This window comes from Somniosus microcephalus, unplaced genomic scaffold (genome assembly GCF_052327205.1).
Source record: "Somniosus microcephalus isolate GS21.2 unplaced genomic scaffold, FLI_Smic_1.0 unresolved_chr8, whole genome shotgun sequence".
NCBI lineage: Eukaryota > Metazoa > Chordata > Chondrichthyes > Squaliformes > Somniosidae > Somniosus > Somniosus microcephalus.
Window position 1 is genome coordinate 6,538,296 of NW_028225186.1, and position 13,005 is coordinate 6,551,300.

A 13,005-nucleotide genomic window follows, 5' to 3' on the forward strand; every position below is an offset into this window, starting at 1 on the left:
GCCTGTCTTTAATGATACTTTGTGTTTAAGAGTCTTACTCGGGAGTCGAGACTTCGACAGTGGGCAGAGGAAAACTTCAAGAACACTCTCAAAGCCTCCTTGAAAAAGTGTCACATCCCCACCGACACCTCGGAATCCCTGGCCCAAAATCACAAAAAGTGGAGGAGAAACATCCGGGAATGCACCGAACATAGAAACATAGAAACATAGAAGATAGCAGCAGGAGTAGGCCATTCGGCCCTTCGAGCCTGCTCCGCCATTCAATGAGATCATGGCTGATCATCCAAACCCTCGCACCCGGTCCCTACACCGACAGCCATCCCACCCAAGCCCTATCCCCGTAACCCCACGTATTTAATCCCACCTAACACTAAGGGCCAATTTATTATCATGGCTAACAGCTTGAGTCACTTTGGCAGAAGCAAGTGGAAGACATGTGCAAGCTGCGCAAGGAGCGCACATCAACCCAAACACCACACCCACCAGCCCCTTCAAACACCGTCTGCCCCAGCTGTGACAGAGACTGTAGGTCCCGCATTAGACTCAATCTCCTGAGAACTCATTTTTAATGTAGAATCAAATAATCCTCAGTCCCGAGGGACTGCCTAAGAAGCAAAAGTGTCGATATTGGTCGATAGCCTTTTCACAGAAATGGAGACAGAGAATTCGAGGAAGAGAAGGGAAGAGTCAGAGATGGAATATCTGAAGGTGAGGGACGGGTGGAAATTGGAACAAAAGTGAAAGAAATTATCTAGTTCAGGGCGAGAGCAAGAAACGGCACCAATACAGTAATCAATGTACTGGAAGAAGAGGTGAGGGAGGGGAACTGAGTAGGGCCAGTACAAAGAATGTTCCACATATCACATGAAAAGGCAGGCATAGATAGGGCCCATGTGGTTGCCCATAGCAACACCTTTAATTTGGGGGAATTGAATGGAGTCAAAGGAGAAGTTGTTCAATGTGAGAACAAGTTCAGCTAAGTGGAGGAGGGCGGTGGTGGATGGGGATTGGCTGGGCCTCTGTTCAAGGAAGAAGTGGGGCGGCTTAAGGCCGTCCTGGTGGGGGTGGATGTGTAGAAGGATTGGACTTTCATAATGAAAAGAAGATGATTCAGGCTGGGATACTGGAAACTGTTGAAGTGGCAGAGGGTGTCGGAAGAGTCACGAATGTAGGTGGAAAGGGACTGGACAAGCCGAGAAAAAATAGAGTCGAGATAGGAAGAAATCAATTTTGTGGGGCAAGAATCGGCTGCAAAGATTCGTTTACCAGGGCAGTCCTGTTTGTGGATCTTGGGAAGGAGGCAGCAGTGGGCTGTGTGGGGTTGAGGTTGGCGGCCATGGCGAGAAGATCTCCAGAGGAGATGAGGTCAGTGACAGTCTTGGAAAAGATTGCTTGATGTTCTGTAGTGGGGGCATTGTCCAGCGGGGTAGGTTGGAGGCGGTGTCAGAAAGTTGCCATTCAGCCTCTACATGGTAGAGGCCGGTTCGCCAAACAACAACAGCATCACCCTTGTCAGTAGGTTTAATGACAATGTTAGGGTTGGATCAGAGAGAACGGAGTGCTGCAAGTTCATAGGGAGGTAAGTTGGACTGAGTGAGGGGAGCAGGGAACAGGGAACTAGAGATGACCGCTTTCATTTCAGTCCCATTCTTTGCAATCCATAACCAACAGAGAATGATAATGCAGCAGATGTAATGTATCTGGATATTCAAAAGGCCTTGGATAATGTTACCCATATTAGACTGATGAACAAGGTCAGATAATGCAGAGTCAGGGGACAAGTAGCAGAATGAATGGCTGGCGGGCTTCAGGACAGAAGGCAGAGCGTTGTAGTAAAGTGTAGCTTATTCACAGTGGCAAAAGGTGGGTAGTTATGTTCCACAAGAAACAGTGCTGGAACCACTGCTGTTTGCAATTTACATTAACGATTCAGATTTAGGAATCAAAAACACAATTTATAAATTTGCAGATGACTCCAAATTGGGGGGGGGGGTAGTCAACACTGAGGAGGATTGCAACAAATTACAGGAGGACATTAATAAACTTGCAGAATGGGCATATAATTGGAAAATGAAGTTCAACACAGATAAATGTGATGTATTACATTATGGTAAGAAGAATAGCGAGGTCACTTATCACTTGGAGGGTGCGAGTCTAGGTGGAATAGAGGAATAAACGGACCTCGGAGTAAAAATACACAAATCACTAAATCACAAGGCCCTAAAAAATAAATTGAAGCACGAGGGTTAATTTCTAGAGGGATAGAATTTCAAAGTAGGGAAGTTATGCTAAACCTGTATCGAACATTGGTTTCACCAAGGGTACAGAGAAGATTTACAAGGATGATACCAGAAATGCGATGGTATACGTATCAGGAAAGGATGAATAGGCTGGGTCTCTGTTCTCTTGAAAAAAGAAGGCGGAGGAGCCACCTAAGAGAGATCATTAAAATTATGAAAGGTTTTGACAGACTGTATACAGAGCGAATATTTCCACTTGTGGGGAAGAGCATAACTAGAGGACATCAATATAAGATAGTCACCAAGAAATACAATCGGGAAGTCAGTAGAAACTTCTTTACCCAAAGAGTGGTGAGAATGTAGAGCTCACTACCACAGGGAGTGGTTGAAGCGAATAGTTTAGGTGCATTTAAGGGGAGGCTAGACAAGCACATGAGGGAGAAGGGAATAGAGGGTTATGCTGATAGATTTAGATGAGGAAAGATGGGAGGAGGCTCGAGTGGATCATACACTCAGGCATGGACTGAATGGCTTGTTTCTGTGCAGTATGGTAAGAATGAGTGATTAAACACCGGGATTGTATTTATTTCAGTTCAATTCTTTGCAGTCCAAACCAATCAGCGGCTGTGAACCATTCATTGATTGTAATACGAGAAGTACCGATGGATGTGGAATTGTACATTTAATGCTGGAAGCATTCCACAGATCAGAACTCAGGATCTACAGCTTTGCTTCCAAGTATTGCAGGTCCCCCATGAATTAAAATCCAAACTTTTTAACAAATAACAAAATTAAGAACCTACCCTCCTCACCAAAATCAAACGTCTCCTACAGGAATCAAACCCGTGACCTAGGCGTTATTAGCATTACAATCGAACCAACTGAACCAACTTGTTAAGTTTAACTTATGGTTCATTGCTGTTTATTTGTCAGCTCAGTCAGTTTTTCTCAGAAGACTCTATTTATATGGAGTCTTTCATAGAAGCATAGACTGGTTCTTCTTCTTAGGCAGTGCCTCGGAACCGAGGATGACTTGCTTCCACGTTAAAAATGAGTTCTCAGGTGACTGATGAGTCCAATGCGTGACCTACAGTCTCTGTCACAGGTGGGGCAGACGGTGATTGAAGTGTTGGGTGGTTGGGCTGCTTAGGTTGATGTCCGCTCCTTCTGCTGCTTGCGCTTGGCTTCCACTTGCTCCCTACGAAGAGGCTCGAGGTGTTCAGAAGGAGGCCATTTGGCCCGTCGAACCCGTGCTGGCTCCCTGCAAGAGCACTACAGCTAGTCCCACTCTCCCGCCCTTTCCCTGGAGCCCTGCAATTATATTCCCTTCAGGTAGTTGACAATTCCCTTTTGAAAGCCACTATTGTTTCAGACTCCAACACCCTTTCAGGCAGTGCATTCCAGATCCTAACCATAACATTTCAATTTCTTAAAACAAGCGGTGAGATTACAGTAAAATAAAAAGCAAAATGCAGCAGATGCTGGATGTGGAGTTGTTCATTAAATGCTGGCAACACTCCGCAGGTTCGGGAACATCTGTGGACAGAGAAACACAGGGTTAACCTATCAGGTCCATGAGCTCTCAGCAGAACTGAGCTTTTGCAGGTTTGCAACAAAATATTGCAGGTGCCTGTGAGTTTCCTTCCAAACTTTATAAGCAGCTCAAAATAATAACAATAAGAAACTACCCTCCCCACCAAAAAATATAAATGGCCCGTATGGGGCAGAAAGCTGGAAATTATAGACCAGTCAACCTAACAGCTGTCGTTTGGAAAATGCTGGAATCCTTCATTAAGGAAGCAGTAGCAGGGTATTTGGAAAATCGAAACGCAGCCAAGCAGAGTCAGCATGGTTTTTTGAGCGGGAAATCATGTTTAACAGCTTTGCTGGAGTTCTTTGAGGATGTGATGAGAAGGGTTGACAAAGGTAAGCCAGTGGATGTGGTGTATTAGGATTTCCAGAAGGCATTCGATAATGTGCCACATAAAAGCTTACTGCATAAGATAAGAGCTCATGGAGTTGGGCGTAATATATTAGCATGGATAGCGAATTGGCTAACTAACAGAAAGCAGAGAGTCGGGATAAATGGGTCCTTAGTGGTAACTAGTGGGGTGCCACAGGAATCGGTGCTGGGGCCTCAACTATTTACAATCTACATCAATGAATTGGATGAAGGGACCGAGTGTAATGTAGCCAAGTTTACGGATGGGTGGGAAAGCAAGTTGTGCAGAGGACTTATATAATCTGCAAAGGGATATAGACAGGCTAACTGAGTAAACAAACATTTGGCAGATGGAGTATAATAAGGGAAAGTGCGAGGTTACCCACTTTGGCAGGAAAAATAAAAAAACAAATTATTATTTAAATGGAGACAGATTACAAAATGCTACAGTTCAGAGGGACCTGGGGGTCCTTGTGCATGAAACACAAAATTTTAGCATGCAGGTACAGTAAGTAATCAAAAAGGCAAATTGAATGTTGATCTTTATTGCAAAGGTGTTAGAGATAAAAAGCAGGGCAATCCTGCTACAACTGTACAGGGTATTGGTGAGGCCACAACTTGAGTACTGCGTACAGTTTTGGTCTCCTTATTTAAGGACTGATATATCTGCATTGGAGGCAGTCCCGAGACGATTCAATCGGTTGATTCCTGAGATGAGGGGTTGACTTATGAAGAAAGGTTGAGCATGTTGGACTGATACTCATTGGAATTTAGTAGAATGAGATGTGATCTTATTGAAATATATAAGGTACTGATGACGCTGGACAAGGTAGAAGCAGAGAGGATGTTTCCCCTAGTGAGGAAATCTAGAACTCGGGGGCATAGGCTCAGAATAAATGCTCGCCCTTTTAGAACTGAGATGAGGAGGAGTTTCTTCTCTCAGAGGGTCGTAAATCTATGGAATTCTCTGCCCCAGAGAGCCGTGGAGGCTTGAATATTAAATACATTTAGCCTTGTTTGCTTAAGAGGGAGAGAGAGAGAGAGTGAGGGAGTGAGAGAAAGTGTCTGTGACGGATCTTTGCTGGATCCATCCAGTTAGCACTACTCCCCTGCTCTTTCCCCATAGCCATGTACATGTTCCCTTAAAGTCTTTGTCCAATTCTGTTATGAATGTTACTATTGAATCGGCTTCCTCCGTGCATTCCACATCATAACAGCTCGCTGCTGAAAAAACTTAATTCTGCATGTCGCCTCTGGTTCTTTTACCAATCATTTTAAATCGGTGCCTTCTATTTACCAAACCTTCTGTCACTGGAAACAAGCACTCCTCATTTACTCTATCAAAACCTTCATGATTCTGAACACCTCTTAACCTTCGCTGCTCCAAGGAAAACCATCCCTAATAAGGGTTCAGGTAAGGGAAAATGCAAAGTGATAAGTCAGGTTGTAGAGCAGTTAATGTTAAAGGCGCTCTATCTGAATGCACAATACTTTCATAACAAGAGAGATACATTAATGATACAAATAGCGATAAATACGTTTGATCCAGTAGCCAACACTGAGACGTGGTTTCAGGGTGACCAAATTTGGGAACAAAATATTCCCGGGTGCTTGAAGATTAAATAAAGGCAGTTGTGAGAAAAGAACTTAGACCAGTAAATCAGAATGCAGATCCAGTATGGGTGGGGGTAAGACATAACAAAGGGCAGATAACAATAGTTTATAGGAACGCTAATTGTAATCATTTTGTTGCACAGTGTATAAATCAGCAAATTAGTGTAGCATATATCAAGGGTAATGCAATAAACAAGGGGTCTATAATCTGCATAAAGTCTGCAAACAAAATTGGCAGAATGTTTTGGAGGATGAGTTCATGGAATGCTTCGAGACAGTTGTCTAGAACAATATTTAAGCCAACTGGGGAACATGCTATTTTAGATTTAGTATTGTGTAATGAAATAGAGTTAATTAGTAATTATATAGTAAAGGGTCATGTGGGTAAGAGTGACCATAATATGATGAAATGTCATATTAAGTTTCTGAATGATGTGGTTAAGTCAGAAGCTAGGGTCATAATTTAAACAAATACAATTACAGGGATTTGAGGGGCGACTTGTCCAACGTAGATTGATAAATGGGATTAAAAGATATGATGGTAAGAAAGCAATGGCAAACATTTAAATGAATAATTCATAATTCACAACAAATGTAAAATCCCTAGAGGAATAAAACACTCCACTGGAAAAGTTTTCCAACCATGGCTAACTAGAGATGTTATGGATAGTATTAGATTAAAAGCAGAGTCTTAAAATGTTGACAAAAAGAGTAGTAATCCTATGGATTAGGAGGCTTTTAAAATTCAGCTAAGGATAGTCAAGAAATTGAAAAAGGGGGAGAAAGTAGAATATGAGAATCAACTAGAAAGAAATATAAAAACAAATTGTAAGCTTTTAAAGTATGTAAAAATGAAACGATTAGCGCAAGTAAACGTGGGTCCCTCAGAGGCCGAGAGAGCAGAATTTATAATGGGGGACAAGAAAATTGCATGGAAGTTAAACAACTATTATGCATCTCTCTAAGCAGAGAAGGCTCAAATGATACACAAGAAATTGTGGATAACAAAAAGGACTAAAGATCATGAGGAACTTAAAGGAATTAATATTATTAAAGAAAAAGTAATGGAGAAATTAATGGGACTAAAAGCAGACAAATCCCCTGACCTGATGGCCTATATCCTTTGGTTTTAAATGGAGTGGCTGCAGATATAGTGCAGTAGAACTTTACAGCATATGAAGTACTTTTTGAAGTGTAGTCACTTGTAGTGTAGGAAAGGCAACAGCTAATTTTCGCACAGCAAGCTTCCACAAACTCCCATGTGATAATAACTAGATCATCTGTTGTAGTGATGATTGGTGAGGACACTGGGGATAATTCCCCTTCTTCGAAATAGTTGGATGGGAACTTTTACATCCTACTGAGAGAAAGAGATGGGCCAACTGTTTGACAACTCATTTGAAAGACGGCACTTCCGACAGTGCAGCACTCCTTCAGTATTGCACTGGAGGGTCAGCCTAGATTATTGTCCTTAAGTCTCTGGAGTGCGACTATGAATTCACAGCTTTCTGACTTAGATGCGAGGGTGCTACCAACTGAGCCACAGCTGACATAAAGCAACGGCTAGCAGAGGATGGTTTGGATCTTCCAGAAATCCCCAGATTCTAGAACGGTCCCCCTGCCTTGGAAGGCAGGAAATGTTACCCCGCTTTTCAAGAAAGGATGGAAAGAGAAAGCAGGGAAATAGAGGCCAGTTATCCTGATATCAGGCGTTGGAACAATGCTAGGATCTGTTATTAAGGACGCAGTAGCAAGGCAGTTGGAAAATCAGAATATGACTAGGCAGAGTCAACACGCTTTTATGAAAGGGAAACCGTGTTTGACACACCTGTTACAGTTTTTTGAGGGTGCAACTAGCAGGGTAGCTAAGGGGGGACCAGTGGATGTAGTATATTTGGATTTTCGGAAGTCATTCGATAAGGTGCTAAACAAGGGGTTGTTACACAGGATTAGTGCTCATTGTATTGGGCGTAATATATTAGTATGTACTGGGGATTGGCTAACTGACAGAAAGCAGAGAGCTGGAATAAACGGATGATTTTTGCAATGTCAGATAATGGAGTAACTAGTGGAGTGCTGAATGGGCAGTTCTTGACCCTTAGCTATTCACAATCTATATCAATGAATTAGATGAGGAGCCGTGTGTAATATTTCCAGGATTGTTGATGATACAAAGCTCGGTGGGAAAATAATTTGTGAGGAGAACCTAAAGAGACTACAAATTTATATAGACATGTTATGTGATTGGGCAAGAAGTTGGCAGAGTGAGTTATTTTTAATCGTTTATGGGATGCGGGCGTCACTGGCAGGGCTAGCATTTATTGCCCATCTCTAATTGCCCTGGATAAAGTGGTGGTGAGCCGCCTTCTTGAACCGCTGCAGTCCGTGTGGTGAAGGTGCTCCCACAGTGCTGTGAGGTAGGGACTTCCAGGATTTTGACCCAGAGACGATGAAGGATCGGCGATATACTTCTAAGTCAGAATGGTGTGTGACTTGGAGGGCAACTTGGAGGTGGTCGTATTCCCATGCGCTTGCTGCCTTTGTCCTTCTAGGTGGAAGAGGTTGCGGGTTTGGGAGGTGCTGCCGAAGAAGCCTTGGCGAGTTGTTGCAGTACACCTTGTAGATGGTACACACTTCAACCACAGTGTGCCGGTGGTGGAGGGAATGAATGTTTAAGGGTTTGGCTGGGGTGCCGATCAAGAGGGCTGCTTTGTCGTGAATGGTGTCGAGCTTCTTGAGAGCTGTCGGAGCTGCACTCATCCAGGCAAGTGAAGAGTATTCCATCACACTCCTTACTTGTGCCTTGTAGATGGTGGAAAGTTTTTGGGGAGTCAGGAGGGGAGATACTCGCCATAGAATACCTAGCGCCTCTCCTGCTCTTACTGCCACGTTATTTATGTTGCTAGTCCAGTTAAGTTTCTGGTCAATGATGACTTCCAGGGTGTTGATGGTGGGGCATTCGGCGATGGTAATACCGTTGACTGTCAAGTGGAGGTGGTTACACTCTCGTTTGTTGGAGATAGTCATTGCTTGGTACTTCTATGGCGCGAATATTACCTGCCACTTATCAGCCCAAGCCTGAATGTTGTCCAGGTCTTGTTACTTGCGGGAATGGACTGCTTCCTTATCTGAGTTGTTGTGAATGGCACTGAATACTGTGCAGTAATCAGCGAAATTCTCTATTTCTGATCTTATGTTGGAGGGAACTTCATTGATGAAGCAGCTGAAGATGGTTGGGCCTAGGACCTGAGGTTCTGCAGGGCTGAGTATTAGGTCACTTGCTTTTTGTGATATATATGAATGATCTGGACTTGAATATAGCGGGTATGTTTATGAAGTTTGCAGATGATCCTAAAATCGGCTGTGTGGCTGAAACTGAAGAAGGAAGCTGTAGACTTCGGGAAGGTATCAATAAATTGGTCAGGTCGGCAGAACAGTGACAAATGGAATTCAATCCGTAGAAGTGTGAGGTAATGCATTTTTGGAGGGCTTACAAGGAAAGGGAGTACACATTAAATCGTAGGACACAGAATAGTGTAGGGAAACAAATGGACGTTGGAGAGCATGTCCACAGATCCCTGAAGTTAGCAGGCCAGGTAGATAAGGTGGTTAAAAAGGCATACGGAATGCTTGACTTTGTTAATCGTGGCACAGAATACAAGGGCAAGGGGATTATGCTTCAACGAAACAAAGCACTGTTTAGGCACTAGCTAGATTACTGAGTGCAGTTCTCGTCACCACATTACAGGAAAAATGTGATTGCACTGGAGAGGGTACAGAGGAGATTTACAAGGGTGTTGCCGGGAGTAGAGTATCTTAACTATGTGGAAAGATTGGGTTTGTTGTCCTTGGGACAGAGGAGGCTGAGGGGAGATCATACTGAGGTGTATAAAATAATGAGCGACCTAGATCAATTGGAAAGAAAGGACCTATTTCCCTTAGCAGATGGGTCAGCAACCAGGGGGCACAGATTTAAAGTAATCAGTGGGAGCGTTAGAGCGGATTAGAGTTGAAATTTCTTCACTCAGTCGGTTGTATGGGTCTGAAGCTCACTGCCTGAAAGGGTGGTAGAGGCAGAAACGCTAATCACGTTTAAAAAGTACTTGGATGTGCACTTGGGCTGCTGTGACCTGCAAGATTATGGACCAGGAGCTGGGATGTGGGAGTAGGCTGGATGGTTCTATGTTGGCCGGCATGGACACGATGGGCCGAAATGGCCACCTTCCATGCTGTAACTTTCTATGATTCTATAACACTGCCCTGAGGTACTCCTGCAGCGATATCCTGGGGCTGTGATGATTACCCTTCAACCACCACAACCATATTCCTTTATGCTAGGTATGACTCCAGCCAGTGGTGCGTTTTCCCCCTGATTCCCATTGATTTCAGTTTTACTAGGGCTTCTTGATGCCACACTCGATGAAATGCTGCCTTGATGTCAAGGGCAGTCACTCTCTCCTCCTCTCTGGTATTCAGCTCCTTTGTCCATGTTTGGAACGAGGCTGTTGTGAAGTCGGGAGCCGAGTGGTCTTTGCGGAACCCAAACTGTGCATCCGTGAGCAGGTTATTGGTGAGTAAGTGCCGCACCGGGTCATTTTTCCACATTTGCGGATAAATGCCAGTTTTGTAGCTGCACTCGAACAGCTTGGCTTGAGGCACGGCTAGTTCTGGAGCACACGTCTTCAGCATGAAAGCTGAGATGTTTTCGGGGCCCGCAGCCTTTGCTGTATCCAGTGCGCTCAGCCGTTTCTGGATATCACGTGGAGTAAATCGTGGAGCTCCCCAGATTGGCCCATCATTTTTCGGTTGGCCTGGTGCTGTTCTTGACATGCACTTCCACACTCTCCACTTTCCTGGGTGTGTGCTGCGCCAACAACACACAAGATGCTCGGCTCCATGCAGGACAAAGCAGCCCAATTGATTGGCACCCCATCCACCACCTTAAACATTCAGTCCCTCCACCACTGGCGTACCGTGGCTGCAGTGTGTACCATCCACAAGATGCAATGCAGCAACTCGCCAAGGCTTCTTCGGCAGCATTTCACAAACCAGTGACCTCTTCAACCTAGAAGTACAAAGGCAGCAGGCGCCTGGGAACCCCACCACCTCCAAGTTCCCCTCCAATTCACACAACATTCTGACTTTGAAGTATATCGCGGATCCTTCATCGTCGCTGGGTCAAAATCCTGGAACTCCCTTCTGAACAGCGCTGTGGGAGTACCTTCACCGCAAGGACTGGAGTGGTTCGATAAGGCGGCTCATTGCCACCTTCTCAAGGGCAAATGGAGATGGGCAAAAATAAATGCGATGCCTACATCCCATATACGAATAAAGAAAACACTCCTAATTTAACCAACTTTGGGCCCCTGGCCTGATGGTAATGGTAGATTGAGGAATATGCCGGGCCATGACGTTACAGATTGTGGTTGAATATAATTCTTCTGCTGCTGATGGCCCACAGCGCCTCATGAATACCCAGTTTTGTGCTGCTAGATCTGTTCTCAATTTATCCCATTAAGCACAGTGTTAGTGTCACACAACACGATGGATGGTGTCCTCAGTGTGCAGACCGGCCTTCGTCTCCACAATAACTGCGGTGGTCACTGCTACAAACCTGCCATGGAGAGATGCATCCACAACAGGTAGATTGGTGAGGACAAGGAAAAGTAGGTTTTTCCCTCCTGTTGATCCTCACACCACCTGTTTCAGGCCCAGACTGGCAGCTATGTCCTTGAGGACTCGGACAGCTCGGTCAGTAGTGGTGCTACCGAACCACTCTTGGTGATGGACATTGAAGTCCCCCACCCAGAGTATATTCTGAGCAGTAGCCACTCACCGTGCTTCTTCCAATTGGTGTTCAACATGGGGGAGTATTGATTTTCAGCTGAGGAAGTGCGGTAGGCGGTAATCAGCAGGAGGTTTCCTTGCCCATGCTTGATCTGAAGCCCTGAGAGCTCATGGGGTCCGACGTCAATGTTGCGGACACCCAGAGCCTCTCCTACCCAAGAGTACACCACTGTGCCGCCAACCCCGGTGGGTCTGCCCTGCTGGTGGGATAGGTCATGTCCAGCGATGGTGATGGAGGATTTTGGGACATTGGCTGAAAGCTGAAAATAATGATTCTGTGAGAATGTCAGGCTGATGTTTGACTATTCTGTGGGACAGCTCTATCAATTTTGGCACAAGTCCCCAGATGCTGGTGAAGAGGAATTTGCAGTGTCGACTGGGCTGTGTGTGACGAGGACGATGCTGGAAGCTCCATCCGGTTTTATCCTTATTGTTTTCGTAGCAGTTTCTTATAACTGAGTGGCTTGTTAGTCCATTTCAGACGGCTACTAAAAGTGAGCCACATTGCTGTGGAGACCAACGTTTGGTCCCCCAATGTAAAGGAGAAGTATTCAGAGCGGCGAATACGGGACACTAAATTTAAAAAAGTAAATGTTGATCACTAAGGAACTGCAGACATGTTCCGTGCACATTATACTACCAGGGGCCGTGTCCAAGCCGGCACTCATACTGCGGAACCACTAACAGGCACCATGTACATTAAACCACCAGGGGGCAGTCAATCGCATTCACTTGTACTGCAGAACTGCTAACCTCCTAGTTGGAACCGTGAGCAGTGAGGAGATCACAAAGAGTCTGCAAAGGGATATCGATAGACTAAGTGAGTGGGCAGGTAAGGTGGCAGATGGAGGAATGTAGGGAAATGAGAGTTTATTCACTTTGGTATGAAGACTAGAGAAGCAGAATATTTTTTAAATTGTGAGGAACTTTCAAATGTTGTTGCTCAGTGAGATATGGGACTCCTCGTGAAAGGAGCACTGAAAGCTAGCATTCAGGTACAGCAAGCAATAAGGAAGGCAAATGGCATGCTGGCCTTTATTGCAAGGGGGTTGGAATATAAGAATAAGGGCGTCTTGCTACAATTGTGCAGGGCCTTGGTGAGACCACACCTGGAGAATTGTGCACAGTTTGGTTCTCCATATCTAAGGAAGGATATATTTGCATTGGAGGCAATGCAACGAAGGTTCACTGGATTGATTCCTGGGATGAGAGGGCTGTCCTATGATGAGAGATTGTGTAGAATGGGCCTATACTCTCTGGAGTTTAGAAGAATTAAAGGGATCTCATTGAAACATACAAGATTCTGAAGGGGAATGACAGCTTAGATGCTGAGAGGTCGTTTCTCTTGGCTGGAGTGTCTAT